Here is a 23,520-nt window from a genome sequence, read left to right on the forward strand (position 1 = left end):
CTTTGGGTGCTGACTTGTCTAAATATGGTTAAACCCTTGGCTAGGCTTATAAGGGCCTCAGGGCAAATAGCCTCGTAACCTCCTATGATCTTAAAGAAATTTCTAAATGTATCTTGGGTGGAAAGGATCTCTGGTTTCAATTTTATTTTGAAGGCGACAGCTTTATGGTCATACCTAACAAGTGCAAGCGAAATGTCCCCATATGAGGAAAGGACAAGTTCCAAGATGCTGTTCCCCTAGTTAAAATATAGTATGGGACCTCTCTGATGGTTATTAGGTTATGTAATTCTAGTATATTGTGATGTTTTACTAGCCTTGATGTGAGTCTCTTCTGGATGAAGACTGGGGCACCTTCATCTTTTTCACCCTCCTGCATAGTAGCTGGTCTAAACATGTGGAAGGAGTTATTGCCCTGCACAACCAGAGTTTTCACAACCATTTTAAACCATGCCTTAGTCACTACACAGATGTCAACATCCTCCAGTTTGAGAAGGGCTTCAGAGAGTAGAGTTTCTTGTTTAGACTTCCAGCACTGAACATTAAAACTTTCATATTTTCCTTTGATTGTTTTGTTATGATGGTAGGTTTATCAGGTTAGCATTGTCTAAAACGGCACTATGGCAATGGGCAATGTCTTTGCCAATAATCAAAATCCTAGATGGGACAGATGCATGCAATCCCTGCCGAAGCAGCATGATCTGTGAAACATATCCTCCCCAAGCTGACAAATATTGGACCCTAATGCAATGACATCAAAATGTAAGCCAATTACTGAATTATTTTTTGCTCATATTGTGGCATCATCCTTAGAGAGGGTAGAATACTACTCAGTGCTAGGCACATACCTGCTATGGACACAGTTTGAAAGCGCCATCATGTCTCTCTCTAAATAATCCATGGAGGTACACCTCATGTCATTGATGCCAGCATGCAATGTGTTGGACATAGCTAGAGGTAGTGAGGTGAGTCTACTTCAAATAAACGAAATTTCACTTACCTGAATTTTAAATGGTCAAGACAATAACACCAAACTTGCATTTAAATGAACACTTGCAGCACCAATATTTTCACCAGGGAAAGGAGGCAGTCACCAGCATTCGGGAGTTTGCTCTTTTCATCACTATAGTGTGATCTCAAAGTTGATATATTTAGTTTGGGGGTTGGGGTTGATATGCTTCGGTTTGTTTTTTTGTCCATGTTGGCTGACTGCCTCCTTTCCCTGGTGAAAATATTGGTGTTTTGGATATTCATTTAAATGCAAGTTTGGTGTTATCATCTTGATAATTTAAAAATTGGGTAAGCGAAATTTTGTTTTCTTGAAGTAAACCCAGTGAGACATATGATAAACATTTAATAATATTGATTCATTTGCTTGCAAAAACAGTTTTGATTTTGACCTGCAGTTATTTAGAAGAATGGTTGAATTTAAAATTCCCTGGCCAAATTATACATTTAGTACTAGTTTTATGCATAGCTAAGGAAGTCCAAGATGCAGTGTGTCAAAATACAATCAGATTAGATAATACACTGACATCCAATTAAAGAAAGTTAGTTCCTCAGCCAGATCTTGAACCCAGGCCCTTCAGAATCATTTATCATGTTATGCTAGCAGCCAAGCTGCAAGTTAGATGAAATAAAAAATACTTTTCACCTAAACCCATTATTCTTTGTCTACTACGTCCTCCTCAGAAACCATGTCAAAACAGATCATAAATCTGTTTTGGTGGATTTGTAATAACTGAAGCATTGTATTGCTTCTACAATAACTATCTAAATACTTAAGGTATCCTCACCTTATTATCCTGGTAAATAGTTTGTGGCAGTCGGTGTTTCCTATATATCTCAGTCTCCTGAGGACCCATCATAAAAAAATCATAAAACCTATGTTATGACAGTTTAATTAATAATTCCAAGGTATCTGTCTTCTGGTTTTCTATCACAAAAATTAGCAGGACTTCATTAGTGACTGAAAAAACAACTCAGTTCAACTGTTGTAGCAGTAAATCTGTAAGGGGGCATAATTAATTCTGTTTATATCATGACTTAGCACATAACACTTCCTTTTCATCACTGATGTTGCTTAGATTATTTGTAAAAGAGGTTCAGTTCTTTCTAGTCTGGTGCAGTTATTTCTGCTTTTTTTTTTTCTCTGGATGATATATAAGTTCTTTCTGCTGGTTCTCTTCATTTGTTTGAAGTGGCACCTCCTTGGACAAAGATAAGGAGATAGCAAACTATATCTCACTGAGACATTTGACGAAGATCCCAACTGAGGGTAAGAAAACAACTCATATAATTTTTGAATATGTGGCATTTAAATGTTGGTAACTAGTTTCACTTGAGCCATTTTTCTGGGACAGTATGCAGCAAACAGAATACATATTATGAGTTTATACTATCAATATTTTTAATCTAATCCAACTTAAAATCTGTACATCTGTTAGTCTTATGCATGTCTCTTTTATAATTCATGCATATTCTCACTTCATAATATGAAATATGTGTTAAAACAGCAGTTTTCGTGTCTCTAAATGAATCAAGTTATTCTCCGTTCATAATTTTTGTTACAATACACTGGTGACACTGCTGAGAATATAACTGCTGTTTTCTGTTTATTTTTTTCATTTTTTTTTTATTTTTGCTTGTTCTGTTTATAATTTTATATATTTCATTCCCTTGTTTTATTTTATTGCATTATACAGTATTTGTAAAGTGCTGAATTTTTAATCACTTAAAGAATTTGAAGAGTGGTAGAGAAAAAGTGAGTGAAGACATTAGACTGAAAGGTTAAGATGGGTGTAGAGTTGTAAATTTAAATTTTAGTTCATTTGGTATGGCACAGAACACAGCCTACGCTTATATTTTTAACAAGTCTGTCTGAGCGCTTTGACATTCTGTACTATGCGTATGTGTACAGGGTAGTGACACTGATTGCACAAATATGCTTTGTTGTTTGTTTTGTCTGTGTGTGTGGTGAACACATATTTACACACACACACACACACACACACACACACACACACACACACACACGCGCGCGCGCGCGCGCACATGCATGCACATGTATGCACATGCAGACAAATGCATATATACATGTTTAGAAAAGTAATACACACATTCATAACCTCAAATACCCTTTTAAAACTTTTATTTCAGTGTAATATCCACAGTACAGTGATTTCATATCTGCAAATATTTTTAGACTAGCACATGTAAAAGCCCACCTCTCAAAGAACATGATCTTTGTTTTACCTATAGCTGGTTTTATATTCCGTTCTGTGCATATGTCTATTTTCATGGCGTGCATTTGAAGGCTGTCTAAACATTATAAATTCTGAACACATGCTGCCTGACGTACAGACTATATGTGCTTACCTTGCTTATACTCCATTATAATTACTGTCTGCATTCACTTCAGCATTCCAGATGGAAAGACCCGTAGTATGTTCCATCTGCCATATTTTTGCTGTACTGTTTACTGTGTAACTAAAAAACCCATGTATTATTCAGATGCTTTCCTTTGTGCTGTGTGAATATTATATTTCCATTTCATCCCTTTTCATCCTGATATGCAGTCCCCCTTTTTTTCTACAAAGCAAACAAGGTGCTTGCATTTCTGTTTTAGCCATATACTCTACATATTCATGTATGTGTTTTGTGTAGCCATTTCATTAACAAAAGTAAGATCTGTATAAATGCATTAAAGTATTGCTACATACATGTCAAGGTAGAGAAGAGTAAGGCAAACAAAGCAGAAACTGTAACAATTTATATCTATTTAACTTAAGCACATTTCAGGTGGGGCATTATTTATTTTAAACTACTGCATTTTCACTGTTTCTTTTGTTAACATGGATCAACACACTATAGGTGTCACTTAGTGAAAATTAGATGACATATATAAGAGGCTGATCATGTTTTTTCAACACTGACAATGACTTAATTATGAAGTTGTGCTGTAATGCTGGATTGGAGAAAAACATATTTGCTATGGACACTTCAGTAACAGGAACTTAAAAGTTTGCCCTTAAAGTGCCTCTTTCTATCATGTAAACTAAAGCAAGAACCTGTATCAGTTCCTACTTCAGTCACAACACCAATTATTTTACAAGTCAGAGAGACTCAGGATCTGGACAATATATCTATGGAAGAGCTTTATTACATAACAATAACAGAAGCTGCCACTGCAGTTTAACAGACGCTTCCATGGCAGTTTATCAGGAAGCAGTTCACCTCTATTCTTTCCAAGGATTACAAATTAGTGGTGAAAGAGATATTTAAATTTGCTTCAGGGCAGCAGCAAGAGGTCACATCGGTTGTCTTACAAAGCCAATGCATGTCCACCTTTATGCTCATATCGAATACACCTATGCCGGTACAACAAAGGTTCATGTAAGAAAGGAAGTACAACAGTAGTCCTCCATCTTCTGAGGGTGAGGAATGATTTTATTCAAACTTGATATACACCTCTCAGGCTGCAGCATCTGACCATGAGGTCACAATATCAAAGTTATCTTTAAGTCCACCTTAATGTATGACTTTTGACGAAACCATAAATAATGTGGAAGATTTATTTATTTTATTTTTTTTAATTTGTTTACTGGGAAAGTCCGATTGGGACAGAGCCCATTTTCAGTGGATGCCCAGGGAGAAATGCTCCAGATGCATGTCTTTGGAATTTGTATAACTAGCCCACTGCAAAGCTCTCTTTCCTAAAAGGGATTTGTGAAAGATGCTTCATTTACTACACTTTTTGGCTAGGACCCATCTTATGTTTGAAATTCTGGAAACCTATCAGTAAGCATCCAGAAACACAGGCTGGAACCTGCCCTCTGCTTTGAATGTTTATATGTAGTGTTGGCAGACCTTTACAATAATTTGAAATCTGATCCAACAAACTTAGCTGTCTCTGAAGCAAGCTTCTTCTTTGATAAGAAAGTTTGTTTCCAATATACTGACAATAAGAACTATGAGTTTTAAACATACACGATCTCCTACCAGAATAGAGTACCAGTAGGAGAGAGGCAAGACACAATATATTCCGCCTTATACTAAAAAAAAAAAAAAGAGAGACAGACATGCAGACAGAGAGAGATTGCAGTAGTCAGTAAAATCTGTAGACAGAATAGAGATGCATGCTTTGAAATGCTCCTGTGACTTTCTAAATGTTATATCTAAGGTGTATGTGACAGGTGTACTTATTAAAATGTGCAGTTGGATACAGTCAGTGAAATTACCAGAAGATTTCAACGACCAGATATAGGACGTTCCTACTCCATGAAGCTTCTTTTTATTAGACAATCTCAGATTTAATTAAACCCTTAGAAGAACAAGGCAAAAGTACTGATTTTTGACAAGCTGTATGTAATCCTTATGTTCTGCAGTTTCAAACAAACTACAGTGTCTATAAAGGATACCCTCACAAATTGCCAGCATTTATTCAGTAACCTTATCCACAAAAGCATAGCAGAGAAGGTGAAACCTCTTCTCCACACTCATCTCACAAGGATTCTTACAAGGATTGGGTAGAATTTCTAGCAGGGCTAATCTTGCAATATGAACATATAATCCATCAAGGAAATGGTCACTTTGTGAGTATCATAGTATTGCATGTATCTCTGATGAGCACTCCAAGCTTGGGAAGGTAATTTGTTTAGAATTTACCTAGAAAACATGCATCTAGTACTTACAGAATTGTAAACCACATGTCATTTTCTGAGCATGATTCAAAGTCTATCTTAAATTTTAAGTATGATAAGCATATCCATTTTTCAGTGGTTATGAACCAAGCCACATCTCATAGTATCAGAAAGACACAAGTCACATCTAAATAGTTTAATCAGGAGATGCTACATCAATATACAATAATTACCAGTAAAAATGAAAAAAAAATGATGTATAGCTCTGGGACTCTGGAGTTGTTTTCAACTTAAAAAAAAAGATAGCTTGCTAATGACAATAAGCGCATTTTGTTCCAAACTCTCTGTGTTTCATTAAATTTAAAAAGCTACAGTCACACAATATAGCTCCAAGAGATGCACGTGGTTCAAATCCTGATCAAGGCTTTCCAGCCAGCAGTTCTTAAGTCACATCTTACTGTAGAAGCAGTTTATATGATTCTTGAGAGATTTCCCTAGATTTTATTAATTTGATCAATTTTAATTGTGTACGTAGACCGATCATTATGAACCCTTTTTGGTAATGCTGCATTTCTTTGTAATCTGAGAGGAAATCAGATTACCTGGAGGAAATCCTCACAGGCAAATTCTATGCAAGCTCTAAAAAAATCAGTAGTGAAACTTCTATCTGTTTTCCCTTTTTCTCCAGCCAATCACCACAAATTGTTCCTCTGCCTCATCCTATTAAACCTTTAATTCCTCTGAGATGATAGCCAGGTCAAGTCATTCCCCGGTCTGGGCAAGAGTCTTGTGAAACAGTCATTCCCAGACCAGGGAGAGACAGCCTTATTGGCCCATTCATTCTTCAGATGTGAGGGTTGTATGGAATAGAATGGGCCGTAGTGCTAATCAGGTGAACATCCCTTCAAAGCCTAAGCCCTCCCTACATAACAAGGTAAGTGTATTTACTGCTACAGCTTATTTAATACCTGTAAAATATATCATTGCCCACTCCTGACCTGTCTCCTTGCATGATATTAGCATGTGCCCCCTACCCCATTAGCACTAATTTATCTCTCTGGCTATGGTCAGTAGCTAAGTGGGTATACTACCTACTTACTTCCTTCATGGTTGAGCCTGCATCAGCCATTCACTCTTACCCTCCCTTCCTACCCTTAAGAGACCTAAGCCACTAATCAAACTCAGGTCACCTGATACATAGCGAGGGCTTTATCCATGAATGCCACAGTGCTTGGCTGGACTGAAACTTATATCCTAGAGCTTTGAAACATCAGCACCAGATACTGTATCAACACATTGCTGGCTTCAAAATTTAAATGTATTAACATCAAAAGGCTGAAGTGTTCCTAGAAGCTATTTGCTATTTAATTAAACCCATTAGCAAATAGAAATTTCCAGAGTCCCACACTTCTTCATGCTACCAAAGGTAGATGATAACTACTAAAACAAACTTTGTTGTTGGTGTAGTGCAATTAGAACTCTCCCAATGGAAATCTAACATTTCTCAATCATATAACACAATTCTATAAAGTAATGAAGTATACAATTTTTAAAAGACACGATTGTCAAAAATGGTTTGGAAAGCGTTTGCAATATAATTCTGAATACAAAATTCTAGTCACAAGAAGAAGCTATTAGGTCTAGCACTGAAAAACTGTGCAGCAGAGGTAGTACTAAAGATAACAGATTTTAAATGGAGTAAATATGCAGCAACATTAGTTCTAAAGTGATTTAAGACTGAAAGCCTACTAAATGTTTTACTGCACTGTATTTGCTATATAAAATGAGGAAAAACAGAAGGTACCCGCATTGAGGATTTGGACCTCTCCCTTGAAAAAAACTATTTACTGATGTAAATATGATGGGAAATAGAAAGTTTACCCCGGGATCACTCCTGTGGCTCTACTTGATAGAGGCACTGGGAACTAACTTCTGGCGGCATGATGCCAGGACACTTCTATGGGCTAGGCTTGTAAGGACTCCAGGGCCATTAGCTTAGTACACACCTATGAACCTATGTGTTTTCTACAGCTTTACCACGAATATTTTACATGACTTTCCTGTCCAAAACGTACACACTCAGTGTATAAACTTATAGGTCCAACCACATTAGTCATTATATAGAAGGGCCAATATCTTATCCCTTATATGACATCTGAGGGCTAGAACAACTAACCTGAAACTATCAAGCATACTGGCTTCAAGCTATACTCAAAAAATTCTCAGAGTTTCTTCAAGTAACAATTTAATTTCTTCATTTTAATTAAAAATGTACTGCTTGCCATACTGATGTTACCAAATAGAAACTGGATGTAGCTATTCATGGCAGGTCTATATTCAGTCATTGAATGGAAAAATTGCTGAATGGCACTACATCGAAAAATGCCGTTCAGCGAAACTCCGCATGTGGTGGTCTGCTCTCTCCACACTCACGGCTAATTATATATACCAACTCAGTGATCACACTACAGTGGGGGAAGGGCAAATTTCCTGATCCTTGTTCAATGGCTGAACATAGCCCCATTCATGATGGAGTGAGTAATGAAGTATGGAAAGCTTCAGTATTTGGGTTTGTTTCTAACATACTGTGCAGTGAAAGCATGTCTGTGATTTGAAACCAGAAAAGAAAGTCCTTCTTCAACTGATTTTTAAAAATGTATATTCCTTTGCTAAAGACAGTTCATCCACAATATTAGAAGCTTTGTTTACTGCTTGAGACTCAATTCTGAAACCTGATTTTGTCCAATGTGAAATTTAGTTTCGTGGGAAATTTATCTTCATAAAATATTATTTTGTAACTCTCATTAATACAATATATAGACAATGAATTTTGGTGTTCAGGCCATTTCTGTAGTTTTCTTTCTTTAAATTCTTCCATTCACAAGAGGTGTTCTTATGATTCATTGATGGGTTTTTGCAAACAGGCTTAACCATACAAACAGTAGTTTAATAGATCAATCTGATTGCCATTTTTATACCAGTGCTTACTGTTAGTGTACATCTGTAATTTGCCCATAGGGAACTTAAACTTGCTTTCCACCTAGGTATGTACAATCTCTCTCTCTCTCTCTCTCTCACTCACATTGAGTTTTGTATGTGTGTATATCTACACACTCACCCCCCCCACACACACACACACACACACACTTCTAATTCACCTGTAAGTAATCTGGTCTTACTCTTAGAACCCTAGCAACTAGACAGCTGCTATCCATCTCATTACTTTGTAGTACACAAGCTACCTCTACTTCTCTTAATTATATACCAACTCGTATGCAATGTCTCACTTTATATTTGAATATGTTTTCTCAATATTTCTGATGTCATTAACTTTCCCCATCTAACTTTCACTCACGGACTCCATCGGTTTTCTTCTGAGAACCTCCCCCTCACACTCTGCTTTCAATCTCACTTTCCCCTTTTCCACAATTAATCACAGTTTCAAAACAGCAGTCTCATTCCTCCATGTTGTGTCCTTCGGCTTTTCCCAGTTAGAGGTCGCCACAGTGGAACTCTGGTCCGCTAATGATTGGCAGTAATTTTTTTTACATGCCAAGTTGCCGGCCCTGATGCACAACCTTCAATGAAGGTACACCCGTTCACGCATGTCTCCACACAGAAGACGCTCTAGCTGAGAATCGAACAGGACAACGTCTTACTGTGAGACAATGACACTACCGCAGCACCACCACCGCAGTAAAAATCTTATATCTCACCAACTTCTCTCATCTTCAAAGTGCACAAAAATCTTCTTTCATTACTCTAGACAACTACGTAAAACTCCTTCATCCCTCTCTGATTTCTAATGTTGCTGTCTGCTAACATAGAAGTGACTGCTCATCTCTTTAACTTTTCTCATCAAATATCCACACCCAACTTCTTCCCACCACACACTTAACATTTGCACAAAAACTTGGGTCAGGTTTGACCTCTTAAATAATCAAAAGCAAACTAAGGGAGGAAAGTGCCACAGCACCCAAACTAGTAAAAATCCAAAAAGCACCTTGGAAGGAATAAAACCGGCCATGAAATGGAGTAAAAACTTTATTACATCTACATTAATGAATCGCCGCATTTTGCTGGTGACAGACTTCATCAGATATAAAAACACACACACACACACACACACACACACACAGGAAATCCAATACTTAAATACCCAATGTGTGAATTAACAACCAGTAACATCCAGGTAATAATCAAACCCCTAACTAAGAACAATTCTACTAAAATTTCTTAGATTACCATAAAATTTAAATACATATGAATAAAACATTGACATTCCTAAAGTGCATAAAGATGCTCTTAGCTCACGTCTTAGGCAAATAGTTTCAGGGGAAGGGTCAATCACAGCGCCATTAGCGAAGGTTTTAGATTAGATTATGAGTTAAAGAATATATGGATGAATGAGAATGAAAATTTGATGGATTCTTGGGATTTTTTAAAATGTATAAAACCTAAATTAGTTAGTAATAAGATTATTTTTGTTACCATTGATATTACAGATTTGTTTATGGTCATCCCTTATAATATAGGGATGGAATGGTTTGAAGAAGCATTACTTGAAAATGGGGGATTGTCCAACAATGAGTTTCATTTTTATTTAGAATTAAGGTCTTGAAGAACAATTTCATTTATTTTGAAGGCGAGTTCTTCCAACAAATTAAGGGTGCAGTGATGGGGGGGGGGGGTGTTGTGCCCCCACCTGCACTATTATTATATTATCAGTTTGGGAATATAAATATTTGTTCATATCCAAGTATGTTGATTGTTGTAGCCTATATAAAAGGTACCTTGATGATATTTGTTTATTTTGGGTGGACAGAGAAGATAAACTTATTGACTTTATTGATTATATATCTCAAACTACTGATTTTTTGAAGTTCACCTATAACATTAGTTTTGATAAAATGAATTATCTGGATATAATCATACACAAGATTAGTGGGGGGTTTAAATCAACTTTTTAGGAAGGACACTTACTCAAATTCCTTTTTACATTATACAAGTATGAAAAGGGGCATTGTCAAGGGGCAATATGTCAGAAGGAGTAGAATGACCTTGGATGATCTGGATTTTTATAATGAATGTAATGTTTTGGAAGGTATGTTTACTGAAAGGGGTTACCCCACTAAACCTATCAAGGAAGTAATGGTGGGTAGAAAGGATAGGTTTGTATCTCACCTAGGGAATGACTTTGTAACAGTTAGGTTTAACAATGAAAGGTCGAATTCTTCTAATGAGATTGAGGATTATCAAGGGGCATTTGTCATTGACTTTAATGGTGATGCAAAAATTATTTAAAAAGTTATGGAGAAGGAATGGGGAAATTCGGCAGTTTAACAGATTTGGACAATATTTCAGGTAAACCTTTCAAATGTATATGCAGGAAGGGGCAGAACTTAAACGATTTATTGGAACATAATAATCAATGTAAGTATGCAAGTACGAGCAAGAGGTTTGGTACTTTCAAATGTGAAGCATGCATCCAATGCCCCTTTATTTTACATAATGATGTGTTATATATTAAAAGTAGGAATAGATTTATTCTATGAAAGACCCATTCTAATTGTAATACTCTGGCATTGGTTTATATAGCTCAGTCTGAGGCATACAATGCATTTTATGTTGGTAAAACTGAAAGTAAACTTAGGAAGAGGATTTAGGAACACTATTATGATACAAGGATGAAAAATGAGAGAAACACTTTATATAAACATACACTTGTATGCAAAAGATCTAAGTTTTTATTTTTTGTACTTGAGGAGGCATTGATAGATGTGGGGGGGGTCCTTGGAAAACAAAAACTGAATATAAGAAAGTTTATTGGCAAACCTTTTAGAGGCCAATAAACCTCCAGGGCTCAGTAAGCATGTTTCCCTTGCTCCCGTCTTAAAACTTAGGGCTGCTGGATTATGAAGGTGCCAAGTGTTTAAATTATTCATTTTAGTTAGTAATGGATACTATTAATTCCTAGTTTTTTTTCCCATCATAAAGTATGCCATACTGTTCGTGTTGACAGTATATTTAGTTTCTTTTTTAGTTTTATATAATACATATCAATGGTATTAAAGTATACATATATATTTTTTTCTGACATCATGCTACAACAGATTCGGGGTTTTGACACTAGATGTCTCTGCAATGCTTTTTAGGAAGAATTAGTGGAAAGGTATTATTGATTTACATATTAAGATTTAATTAGATTGAATTTGTGATTTATTTTTTCCTTTAACATTTTGTTCACATATTTTGTTGTATTATGCTGGTTTTATTCAGATGTATTCAAATTGTATGATAACCTAAGAAATATTAATAGAATTGTTCTTAATTAAGGGTATGATTATTACTGGATGTTAGTCACCCATCTAGTATTTAAGTATTGGATTTTCTGTATTTTTTTTGTTTTTTTTACATCTGATGAAGTGTGTTACTAGATGAAAACAATGTGATTCATTAATGTAGTTGTAATAACGTTTTTTACTCCATTTCTTGTCAGGTTTTTTCCTTCCAAAGTGCTTTTTGGATTTTTACTCTCAAATAATCACAATATGGATAAATTAAAACTGTGCCCATAAATCAATCATGCAAAATAACCTCAGTTCTGGCTCTGTTTGCAAAACAGGTCTCAAACCATATTTGTATCTCATGGACTTCCACTATCCAAACTTCACTTATAATTGCAAAGACAGACTAAATAGTTGCATCAGTGGAGGGAGTCTCCTGTTCATCCAGTAATAATCTTTCTTATCAGATCATATGATAAGTTGTATCTAAATGTGCTTATAACTGATTTCTTTATATAGTCTACCTTCAGATTAGGGCTCACCCTATGCAACTATCCTTCCCAATACAAAACCACCAGTATCAGTAACATTCTCCTATCCCTTTTCCCACATTTTCAAATGTCTCCTGGTTTCTACTTCTTGGTACAAGAACACTAAGTATTAATTTTATAAGCTCTGCTTTACACAACCTACTCACTAACTAACCTTGGACTATCTCTTCTAGTTAATAAACCTATGAGGCCCAACCACCACACTAGCAACCACTGCCTTGCAGACACATTGATCTCAAATAACCCTATCAAAATGCAAAACATTTATGTACTATCACTGGCCAATAAATTTTCATTGCTCAGGCAGAAAGCTTAAAGTATCACCTCTCCTCCCTACAATCAAAAACAGATCCACTAAGTAGATTTATAACCTTAGAAATGAATTAGGCACCACTTTCATGGTCCTTCTTTCAACACCGTCTTTAGACAACAATGCAAAAAAGCTATCAGGCATCAAAAGGAAAATTTCTATCAAGACGGTCAGTCACTTTTTTTATTAACCCCAAGAAATTTTAAGCAGAAATCTTAACAAGTCAAAGTCTCCTCCAAAGGAAAGAAATACCATAGATCTGAATAATTACTGATAAACTCTGTTTTAAACCCCTATAACTATGGTTGCAGGTGTCTGATAATCTCTGTCATTGGTTCATTAAACTACAACTATCACATCTTACACTAAATTTATATTCTCTTTAATCTCTCCTTATCATATAGCACCTTCCCTGCATTATCGAAAAAAAGGCCTGATTCTAAAAATGAAATCAGCCAAAGCCACCACTGAATTCCGACATATTTTCTACTCCTTTTTTTTGCCAAACTATTAGGAAAGCCTCTAATCAAAAAACATTGGCTGGAACAAGTACAACCTTCTAAGAAGCATCATAATGCTATGCTTTTGTATTACCTGTGCCATTATTAATATAAAACTACCAAGTGGACTTCCTGCAGTGCAACTTTAAAACCATATGAAGGCAAAATAAACAAGTTTAAAAATAACTAAACAGTCACGTGGAAAAGCATGCTCTCTCCCTCCTTTACTTCTTCTTTGTAAAAAGAGTCAGGTTAATTTAATGGTTAAGGTCTTTCATAGTTTCATAGTATAGTACTAGGCTATCTGCCCTAGGGCATTTATAAGCCTAGCCAAAGTGTATGTGGCTTTCGCCACCCCATGTAATGATACAAAAGTGTGCAATTTAAATTAAATTTAGTTTACTGTGCCTCTATCTAGCAATGATACAGAGATGACCCCCTGGGTAAACCTACAATCACCCATCCATTCGTCTAGATTTCTCTTGAAGAGAGTCAATGAGGGGCTCTGCCTAACATGGACAGGTATCCTGTTCCAGAGTGCAGGAAGCCTCTGGGTTATGAATCTGTCCCTCCAGTATGTCCTATTCATATTTGTGCCGAGATTTAGATATTTAGCTCTCGTGGCTCTGATGGATTTGGATTTTTTGAGGTGGAGCATGTCCATTAATTCTGAATTGGACATGGCCATGTACGTAAGGCACAGATCACCTCTGAGCAGGTGGTATGCTACTGAATAGAGCTGGAGCTTTTTCAGTCTGGCAGCATATGACATATGCTGGAGACCCTTGATCCTCTTGGTAAGGTACTTTTGGGGTCTCTCCAGCTGCTGCAGGTGCCGGGTGAGGTACATACCAAATGGGGCATTGTACTCAATCATAGGCCTGATAAAGGAGGAATATAAGGGTACAATGACATCCTTTGATCTGGATGTGAATCCCTTTATGATAAGGTGGGCACGGTAGAAGGTCTTTCTAACCACTTTGGCGATGTGGGTGTCAAATGAGAGGTCACTGTCAACTTGGGTCCCCAGGTCTCTGATTACTTTTTCCATACTTAATGGATTACCACCTATGTGGTAATTTGTGGGTACTTTGTTTTTTCCAAAGGGGATGACTATACATTTTTTGGCATTTAGTTTAAGGCCATGACTCTGGCACCAGTCGTCTGTTTCTGTGAGGCATTTCTGGAGGATGCATGTGTCAGCTGGTGTGTCGACTGTGGCGCCTAGTTTGCAGTTGTCTGCGAACTTTGTCAGCCACAACCCCCCTATGTTTGCCTGCACATCTAAGAAATAAATGCCGAACAAGAGGGGTCCCAAGACAGAGCCCTGTGGGACTCCACTTGTTACTGGCTTAGAGTCTGACATAGCTCCAGCTATTCTGACTTTGTGGGTTCTGTCCTTTAGCCAGTTTGCAACCCATCTTGTGACAAACGGGTTTACATTTAAGCTGTTGAGCTTGTCTATGATGCCTGAGTGGGGTATTGTGTCGAAGGCTTTAGCCAGATCCAGGTAGGCTGTATGAACTGCTTTGCCTTCATCGATGGCTCTAGTGACTGTTTCAAAAAAGTCCACCAGGTTTAAAAGACAGGATCTGACTTTTACAAAGCTGAACTGGGTAGGGTCAATTGTCTGTAGGCCCCCGATTTCTTTGTTTATGAGTTCCATAATGATCCTTTCCATAGCTTTGCAGACAAGGCTAGTCAAGCTTATGGGGCAGTAGTTTCCAGGGTCTGTAGAGGTGCCACCTTTGTGGAGTGGGACCACTGTAGCTGTATGCCAGTGTTCAGGGACGTATCCTGTAGCAAGGCTAAGATTAAACAGCGTTCTTATGTGCGGGTTTAGCTCCTCTAGGAGTTCACGTAGCACGCAACCTGGGACACCGTCAGGTCCAATGGATGCTGTATTTTTAGCTTTGCTGTGGGCAGCTCTCACCTGGACATCTGAGATTTCAGGGAGTTTGCATTCAGCTGAGATATTTATTTTGTCTTTTGGGGGAGAGGGAGGGGAGAAATTTGCACTGAACCTGTCTGCCAGTATGTTGGCAATATCTGTGGGTTCAGTGTATTTTTTGCCGTTATGAACTAACTCTGCGCATATCTCTGGGTTTCCGCCCAGGTTTCTAACATAACTGAAGAAGGCCTTGTGATTATCTTTAGTGTCCTTAGCGATTTTTCTCTCGAAGTTGGCTTTTGATGATTTTATTAGCAGACGTAGTTTTTTGCTAGTGCTGATCAGGGATGCCTTCCCTTTATGGGATTTTGCTCTGTCTTGCAGTAGCTTCCTTCTCATGTTATAAAGTTTGTTTATGGCTGGGGTCCACCAGATAGGATGCCTGCCTTTGGTGGAAAGGGTCTTGGTTTTATTTGGGATTGCATGATCCATGCATTCTTGGAGATGCCCAGAGAAAGCATTTGTGAAGGATTCAGCAGTGTGGGATGTGGTTTCCACTGGCCCAGGGGGCTTGAAGGATATACCATTTCAGTCCTAAGTAGTGTAAAGTTGGCTTTTGAGAAGTTTCTCACTGTGGCCTTTTGTGCTGGGGGTGGAGGTGGGATATGAATATCTAGGGTTATTAGTTTATGGTCTGATCTCACTAGTGAGGGGTATACTTCTGGTGTTGAGCATTTTGTCCACATGTTTGTGATGATCAGGTCAAGTATATTATTTCCCCTTGTGGGGGAGGTGACTAGTTGTTCCATCGCATTTGAGTTGATGAATTCCAGGAACCTTTGGGCTAGGGTGTTGGGGCTTGAGTAATGCACCCAGTCTATGTTTGGGTAGTTGAAGTCTCCCAATATGATGGTATTTGGTGAGACATTCATATCCTCCAGTGTCTTCAGGAAGGCTGAATGGAGTTCCTGAAATTGCAAGGGTGGTCTGTAGCATGCTACAAGTTATATAGCAGTTTTGCCTATGGTTAGTTGCACATGGATGGTCTCAGATGCTTCGTGCGTTGCCACTAACCTGGAGGTGTGGGTGTTTTTAATGAATATGGACACTCCCCCTCCTTTTGTGGTTCGGCCCAGGTTTTGGGACTGAAATGCATGATACGAGGTATAACCTGGTAGGGCTGGGGTGCTCTCAGGAGCCTTGAACCAGGTTTCAGTTACTGCACAGACATTGATGCTCTCCATACTGAGGAGTGCTTTGAGATCCTGTATCTTGAGATTTAGACTTCTGGTTTTGAGCAGCATTACCCTTAGTTTTTTTCCTTTATTGTTTTCTAAGGTGGTGGGTTTGTCTTTTGAGCCTTGCCTAAAAAAGGCACTATGGGGGTGGCAAGAGCCTTAGCCAATATCCGGAAGCCCAGTGGTGACAGGTGCTAGCCGTCCCTTGCGAAGCAGCGTGGCTTGTCCAGCATGTCATCCCAAGCAGACAGACATTGGATCCCCCTAGAATGACACCAGTAATTGAGCCAATTATTAAAGCTGATCATCTTGTCTTTGTATTGTGGCATCATTCTTGGTGAGGGCAAGATGCTGCTCAGGGTCAGGGTCATACCAGCCCGGGCTACATAATCAGAGAGCTCCTCTATGTCTCTTTTCATGTAGTCCAAGGAGGTACATCTCAGGTCATTCACGTTGGCATGGACAATGATGGAGTCATATTTGTACTTGCTTTGGAGTGACCTGAGTGCTTGTGTTATGTGGCGGATCCTAGCTCGCGACAGGCAGATCACCGTTACCCTCTCTTTGTTCAGCCTGGTAAGCAGGATGTCAGTGTGCCTGACTATAGAGTCACCTATTACTAGTGTATCAGGCATGGTGTTTCACCTTAAGGGCTGTGATTGTTTGGCACACTGACTTTGTGTACTATGTGTTGCTTGTGCAGAGTTTTGAGGTGGTGCTTTCTTAGATGTCTGCTTTGGGAGCCTCTGTTGTTTCAGTAAGTTTTTTATTAGAGCCTCCGAGTATGCCTTTGTGTTACTATGTGTTTGGTTTGCAGTTGTGGTTGGTTTATGTGAGACTGGGTTTGTTGTGTGTGTGGTTACCTTCTCCTCCTGTCTAGTCTTCCTAGTCCTGTGTTGAGAGAGTTCAGCCTCCAATTTGGCTATATAGTTGCATCTCTCACATGTGTTTGTGTTTGTTGGGAGGAGGAGAGGGTTGTCTGTGTACATGAGACAATTGTAACATTGTCTCAGGATTCCCAGATTAACCAGATGAACTGCAGAGGACGTCAGTAATATACCACTCGACATGCCAGAATAGTATAAGGGGATGATGTGTAACTGGGTCAGAGAGAGGACTTTGAAGGGAAGTGGGTATTAACACGGGTTGTAGGTGGATGTAGTGCTTACATTAGTTTAAGGGTGCTTCACTTAAAGGAAAGGTTTTAGGAGCAAGTGCTAGGCTTATGATAAAGCAAATTGACTGATTTTGTTGAAAGTAGAGCTTTCTTAAGGGAAAAATTGAAGTGCAGTCTTGGCGGAGCCAAGAATAGTTTAACCCTGTTTAACCAGTGCTGCGCTATGCGCACAATCGCGCAAAGCCGCGCAAACGCGGATTTTAAACAGGGAACTTCAAAAGAGCTGGAAATGGTCCAAAATGACCAATTACTACAAGCTCTTGTGCTGAGGTCACTCCTTCAGGGACAGATAGGCTGCTCAAGGCTCCCCGCTCTCACTGGTGAGCAAAGAAACTTCCTTCTATCCAATAAGGCAATGGACAACACAGGAACTACACCACAGTCCAGAATACAGCCAAGCCTGTATACTGGTCTAAACTAGTTCGAGAAAGGTGGGAAAACAAGGATTTGTTTTGTTTTTTAGGTTAAAAAGTACACAGAAATGCAAGAAAAACAGTAATAAATCACTTACACAGGCTAGCTCACTTTAGTGGGTAGCCTCAACAGTTAAATTTAACAACAAACTTTCGACCAAATGTAACTTTAAGTGCAGATAATGTTCAATGCAAAAAATAGGTAATAAAGCAGTTTAAACTTGTTCAAAGTAAGAAAAGGAAGGTCTCTCAGGTAAAAACAGCAAAAAAATACTTAGATCAGGAAAGTAGTCGCTTTCTCGGTTCTCTGCTGCTAGCACCACTCTGCAGGACCACGAGGAGCTGTTTCTGAGTAGTATAGCCAGAAAAAAATGCTCAGGGGTGTATTTTAAACAGGGAACTTCAAAAGAGTTGGAAATGGTCCAAAACAACCAATTACTACAAGCTCTTGTGCTGAGGTCACTCCTTCAGGGACAGATAGGCTGCTCAAGGCTCCCCACTCCCACTGGTGAGCAAAGAAACTTCCTTCTATCCAAGTAAGGCAATGGACAACACAGGAACTACACCACAGTCCAGAATACAGCAAAGTCTGTATACTGGTCTAAACTAGTCGAGAAAGGCGGGAAAATAAGGATATATTTTTTTTTTGTTTTTTTTTAGCTTAAAAACTACACAGAAATGCAGGAAAAACAGTAATAAATCACTTAACTCACAGATAAAAGGTAGAGAGTTTTATTCTCACCTCTGTTTATTGGCTAAGCTTGTACAAGTCTGCAGACTGATAGTCTACTCTTTACCTCTGATTCTGAACCTATGAAACAACAGCTTTGGCCCTACAAATGTACTCTCACTTTTCTCATAAATCTTTCTGATTTTATTCTCATTACTATGGGCTCTGGTAAATCTACTGGTGCTCTTAGTGTAGACCTAATCAAAATGTTTAGTCTTATGAACCATATCCTTCTTATTAGCTCTCTCCCCTACTTCATTTTCCCCCACTATATCAATTGATTTCAAAAATAACTCTCAAACTGTTCTTTCCCTGTGACATAACTAGTCCTCCATCACCTAATCTCACAAGTTCCCCTCAAGGGTCTGTTTTAGGCCCCTCCTGTCACCTAGCTACATCAGCTCTCTCTCTCTCTCTCTTCTAATCTTCATTTTGCTCAGTTTTGAACACATACCTTTTCATTCATGGATCATCACACTTCACAAAGATAATCAAAGCTGACTTGTCACAAGCCCATCTGGCTCTGCTTAGCAGGTTTAAATCAAAGCAACTTCTCCTCATCTGAACCAAAACTAAAGCCATGGAACTAGGTACAGTAAACTCTCAGTTAACCGGAACTCAAGCAACTGGCAAAAAATATCGAAGAAATACACTACAATTTTCATGTGTTACACTTTCTGCCCCCCCCCCTCCGAGAAACATACCTTACATTTTTAGAGTTTTAAAAAGGAAGATAGGAATACATTCCCTCTCTCCCCAACTTGAGAACAACTCAGATTAAACAAATATTATAGGGTACAGTATTAGTCAGGCCTATTTTTAATAGTAACTCTCAAGCAACCAGAAGCTACAGTTATCTAGCATTTACCAATCCCCATGGATGTCGGTTAACTGAGAGTTTACTGTACAAGTACTGGACTCACCTCTTCCTCTATTCCAGTCTCCCTGGTGCCCCACCAAAGCACATATTACAACCATTAAATAGTCCCACTTTGATTTTTCACTTTCCATGACAAATCACATTGTACAGCTGAAGAGAAAATTAACAATTTACTAATTTCTTGTTATAGTATCTCCTATGTCCTCACCTCACAAGCTCAGGAAAGCACAATGAAGGACATTTTACAGGTGTAACTTGAGTAGCGCCTGCTACTACCTATCTACTTCACCCATAAAAACAAAATGATCTCCAAGCTGTCTCAAATTGTATATCCTTCTTACTGGCTTGTAAACTAGAGCATCATTGTACCTCCTTCATTTGTGCTATATGGTTGTGAGTAAAAGAACATGTATATTTTATTGTGTTATCTAATTCACTTACAAAACCCTCATATGTGGTATAGCATTACAACTTGCAACCAAAGTCCACACTAAAATCTCCCCTTACAGCTTTTGTTCACAATCTCTTGCAGCACCCAGTTCTCCACAAAACCTCCTAATTTCCTCATTGACTCTGACAAGGCATCACAAATATCCTCCGATTTCCACTGCAGGTAAATGCCTACATAAAGCATCAGTCAGTCTGCTCCAGCTTCACTCACACTGCCATCCCATAACATTCGCTACTTTCTCTTGTAGATACTTTTCATCATCATGATTAAACTGTTATAGTTAAGTGCTAAACTACTTGGAGATACTATTCAGCTTTGTAAATACCACTCTCACTCACCATGTAGCTACCACTATTATATGTTACTCATCTAGATAAACAACTGGTTACGTAAATGTTTATGTAATATTACTGCTGTGCTGTATTTCTACCATGCCACATGTAAAGTCCTGTGATGCATTATGCATACTAACAGTCTGCCTTTTTTGTTATTATCTACTTCCCCTTTGTGGCCTGGAAATTGGCTGAAATCAGTCCTTTATGAGGCAGTCAAGTACACCACTTATCAAGCAAATAAATAAAACAATAAAATAAAAATTAATCAAGATCAAAATAGTTCAATCTTTTATTTCAAAGGGTTTTATACTTCTTTCAATTATTTGTTATTAAGGTCATCTGCATAACAATGGAATTTCTGCTCATGAATAATTATTCAAGCTGTGCTGATGTTTTGTCATTTTACATTATGATACATCGTCTTTAATACCATAGCCATGTCATGATGTCATGCCTTTAATACTACAATCACACCATGACAACATTATGTGCCATCACCATGAAAAATGTCGGTACAAGCTAAAACACAATAATAATTCAAGCTGAATATACTGGTGATGAAAATAATATAGGTGTGCACATATTTTCCGCAACAAATAAAGAAGAAATCTGCATAACTGTGCATTTTAGGGATGTGTATGTGTTTCTGTAAATAGTGCAAAAAATGTGCAATGTACTTGCATTTTCATAATTCAAACCCTTCCACTATTACTATTAGCTGACCAGACTCATAGAGTTGAAAGAAGACATGGTCAATAATGCAGATGTTTCTTAAAATATCCACTGTTTTCTGACTTTAATGAAATATCCATTGTATCTTCCACCTTGTATATAGACCAATCTATTTCTTTCACTATGACTGTAATTACTTCTTCATGCACATATATTTAATATTTTTCTTATTTCTCAGTGTTATATATTTTTTATAACCTATATACATCATTATAACGGTACATTCCTACCCAATATGCTTATGGTGAATATCAATATCTTTCCCTTGGTAATAGTACTGCATTTTGCCTTGATAAACTCAGTAGTCACAGTCTGTATAATTTTATTTCTGTATAACTCAAGTTGTTGAAGAAAATCTTCAAGTATATGTATTTTAGATATTTTTTGGACTTTTGTTCTGCCTTGATTTATTTAGTTTAAAGTGGAGCTTATCTCCCCGGGCCTCTACTGAAAATGGACATATATCCAGTTAGACTAGCCCGGTCGACAAATGTAAAATAAATAAATAAAATAAAATAATATAATCAAGTTTAATTATCTTGTTACTGTGTCTCTATGACAAACATTAGGCAGTGTTTCTCTATGAAAGTTCTAACTAGCTCTACGCTGCAGTCACAGCTGAAATCTCTGGATTAGTAACACCTTTGCAGAGAAGGACGTATTTAAATATGAGTAATGACAATTAACAAATGTTGCATACCTAGAAAGGGAAGCTTTCTGTAAGTAACCAAGGAAATAATCACAATGTTCCAGAGCAAACAAGCATGCATTTTGAGCTGAAAACTGAACAACAGGAAATCTGTATATTGCTAGATGTAAGTAAATGGAAGTTCTTTCACCTCCTTATAAAATTTGCAACATATTTTGATGTGTCATCATTTCTGACATTCATGCATATGACAGTAGTTGACTTTAGATATTTTCTTTATGCTAGCTATGATAACCATCACAGAGCATAAACAACTTCCATCATACAATCATCTACATTAGTTTTAAACAATTCTAGCGCATTAAGACGTGGGCAGTCATGTTATATTAGCTCTGATACCAAAACATTACCCTTTTTATTTGTCTAAGTTTCCTCTCAACATTTAGGACCATATGCTGTACCTTGCAGAGAACAGGTGCATGGCTTCTCTGTTAAAAAGTACTGGGCGAGTCAGATGCACTAACATTTCAGTTAGCTAGCTGACTCATCTCCCAATCTCTGCTTGTGAATGAGTAAACTACAGTGGTACAGGAATCATGCATTTATTTATTTCATTATTTATTAGCTTACATTTTGTTGACTGAGTTAGCCCTGCTGAGCAATGCCATTTTTCAGAAGGAATGCAGGTTAAATACCCGTGCAGTAAAATATATAATGAGAAATGCAAAGAGACAAATCATAGTGACACATATACAGTGGAGTGTAGTTGGAGATATTGACATTGGCCTTTTTAAGCTTAGCCATGCATCCCAAATCTCTGACAAGTTCTGGTATCCTTGACAAGTATAAGCAGGGGCTTGGGAGATGAAACATTTACAGCAGGGGCCTGGAAGATGAACCATTTACAGGCTGCCTGTGTCCATTAGAAACATGGGTGCCAAACCAGGGATGAATTTCCTGTTCCTCATCCAGTTGTCCAAGTTACACTTGAATTGGGTTAGGGAGGAACTCTGCTTCACATGGATGGGGATCCTATTCCAGAGAGGGAGTAGTCTCTGGGATACATACTTGTCTGTCCAGCAGGTCCTATTTCTATCACAGGCAAGGTTTAAGTCTTTAGAATGGGTAACTCTGGTGCTGTTTTCTTTGTGAATATGCAAATGTCCATCAGAGTGGGGTCTGGAAATACCTTGTATGTCAGGCATAGATCTCCCCTCAACAGCCTATAGGAGACAGAATACAGGGACAGGGCCTTGAGGTGGTCTGCAGAGGACATGTTATTTACGACCTGTATTCTTTTAGTGAGGAGCCTCTGTGGACATTCCAATTGCCTAGTTAGGTACATGCCAAAGGGGGCACTGAACTCAATGACAGATCTGATGAATGCTGAACAGAGTGAAACAATGACTTCTTTGGGCATAGATGCTATACATTTGTTTATAAGCTGCACAACATAGAATGATCTCCTAAACTACTGTAGACATGTGATGGTCAAAGCATAGATGACTGTCTATGTGTGTCCCCAAATCCCTGACTACTGGGTCAACTCTTATGAGCGTGTTGACATCATTATAGTCGTGAGGGATGGATGACTTCCTGAAGGATACTATTGGCAGGTAATGTGCACCACTCTCACATGCATGCTGGCATCATCATAAGTATCTCAGTGGTTGTGCAATGCTAGAATGCCATGTACACCATGCTCACATATATGCATGCTAACATTTGTAGATACAG

The sequence above is a fragment of the Protopterus annectens genome, chromosome 8.part0 (assembly GCF_019279795.1).
Source record: "Protopterus annectens isolate FY-2018-M chromosome 8.part0, PAN1.0, whole genome shotgun sequence".
NCBI lineage: Eukaryota > Metazoa > Chordata > Ceratodontiformes > Protopteridae > Protopterus > Protopterus annectens.